Genomic DNA, 2337 nt, shown 5'->3' with positions numbered 1-2337 from the left:
TGAACCAGGTCCTTATGCATACAACATAAGTATTCTACCAAATGAGCTATAGCCCAACCTGATCCTTAGATCTTTGATACATTACATACATGGGATTCAAGTACATAACTAAAAGACCTCTCTCAGGGAAATTACTTAGTAGTAATTTCACTACTTAGTAGTGAAAGAACTATTGAATCTTAAAGAAATCCCCTTATACTGCATATAGCAATAAATTATCCTTAGTATTGGAAAAAGTTGGTAGCATGTATTTGGAGTAAATTTTCAGAAAATGAGCAAAAAGATTTGTAGATTGTGTCATCTGCATTACATGCAAATTATTTAAATATTTAAAAAGATAATTTTAAAATTACTTATGAACATTACAAGTTTAGTGTAATTTTGTGATAATTTACTAAACATGGGAGAAAAACAAAATATTGTACAACCATTATGCTGAATAGTTTAAAGTTTCTACTTTTCATTTTTTCATAGCATGTCAGCCAAATCCTATTGCCTTCATGTTATTGAAAAATATATATCCATTATCTTGATGAGAAATAAAATACAATTATTCTGTCATATCTTAGTATTTCTATTTCTTGTAGATTTATTTTATTTCCTCAGCTGTAGTCACTGGATAAGGTTATTCTTGTTTCTTGTGTACTGCTGAGTGGATGGCACCTTAGTTGTAAGGATTAGAGCAGAAAACGTTGACTACATTTTCCTGGAGAAAATTCTGTGAAGGACTCCTCTCACGGCCCCCATTACTTCCCTGTTTCTCAGAGTGTAGATTATGGGGTTGAGCAATGGAGTGAGGATGGTGTAGAAGAGAGCCAGAACCTTGTCTTCTGCTAAAGACTGAAGGGATCTTGGACATAGATAAGTAAGCAAGGGGTTTGTAGTAGAAGGTCACCAGAGTGAGGTTGGTGCTGCAGGTAGAGTAGGCCATCTTCTTCTCTTCCCCTGAGTGCTTGTGGAATACAGAAAGACCCTGACCATAAGAACATGCAATACCAGTGGATGGAACCATGAGAAAAAGGTGGTGCTCACAAACACCATGTACTGGTAGACCCATGTGTCCATGCAGGCCAGAGGCAGCATGGCAGGGACATCACAGAAGAAATGATTGATGACTCTGGATCCGTGGTAAGGGATATGCAGAGCATATATGGTGTAAGCATAGGAGTTGACAGAACCCATCATCTAAGACCCCGATGTCATGAGCACACACATACTCTTGTTGAGACAGTTTGGGCAGTGGAAAGGAAAGCAAATTGTCCCATATGGTCATACACCATAGATACCAGCAGCAGTTCTGCACCTGCTAGAGTCAGGAAGAGGAAGATCTGAACCCCACATCCAAGGAAGGGCATAGACTTGTTGCCCAGTATGAAAGTGGAAGCCATCTTCAGGACAATGGTGGAGATATAAGTAAGGACCATGAGGGAGAGCTAGGGAGGAGGTTCATGGGTGTGTGGACACAGGCATCCAGGAGGATGAGCAGGATCGTGGACGGGTTTCCAACCAAAGTCAGTCAGAAGATGAGCACAGTGGGAATCAAGAGGCAAAGGCCAGTTCTGGATGGCGGGAATAATCCCATCAAGATGAAATAACAAAGTCCCACACTGCCTTTGTCCTGACCAAAGGACAGGTACCTTTGGTCTCTTAAATTTGTGACAATATCCTCTCATATTTTTTCATGCTACTTATTTGTTGAATAAACTGGGTCGCTTTTCCTGTGGAAATTCCCGAGTCTTGATTTTGACTTACTGTATCCTTATTGTATTTTAAAACAATTGTGTTTGTGTAGACTAATATGGAGATGTAGCAGCTCATTTAGATTTGTGTTTCTTTTTGGGGAAAGGACTGCATGGGTGTTGCTGTCTATTTATTATCTGGAGTCAGTCATGTAGATAGTAAATAGCTTGAGATGTGTTTGAACCCAGGAATTACGATTCTGGAAATCAAATTCTTAGAGGCCACACTGCCTTACTGTCTACTGTAGTCAGCTTTGTTGAATCAGGTGTCTAGAAATTTTGACGATCCCTCTTCATGTGGGCCCCAAAGCTGTCCAATAATTAATTAATGAGCTAAATTCTGTTTAAAAACTGGTTTGGGATAAGTCTGGTGACAGCACAGTAATATTTAAGAACTCTGACTTTTGAACTTGGACTCATTTGAGACTTTGCAATCCTTAACTTACCATGTACCATTTACAATATTTATGCAATATCAAACAATTTAACCTCTTCCATTTCATTTTCCCATCTTCAGCGTGTCAGTGATGCAGGTACCTAATTCACAGGGTTTTCAGGAAGATTAGTCAGCTAACAGATGCACATAGAACAGCCATGG

General features: G+C 39.2%; 1 pseudogene across 1 annotated transcript; it reads right to left on the bottom strand.

Moving 5' to 3' along the window:
• Positions 1 to 696: 696 nt before the first annotated feature.
• Positions 697 to 1507, bottom strand: LOC306665788 (olfactory receptor 2L5-like; annotated as a pseudogene). Its single transcript has one exon. The product of its transcript is annotated as an olfactory receptor 2L5-like (transcript).
• Positions 1508 to 2337: the final 830 nt, after the last annotated feature.

Source organism: Sciurus vulgaris (assembly GCF_902686455.1).
Source record: "Sciurus vulgaris genome assembly, chromosome: 7".
In the NCBI taxonomy this organism is placed as follows: domain Eukaryota; kingdom Metazoa; phylum Chordata; class Mammalia; order Rodentia; family Sciuridae; genus Sciurus; species Sciurus vulgaris.
This window is presented reverse-complemented; position numbering and strand designations above follow the sequence as displayed.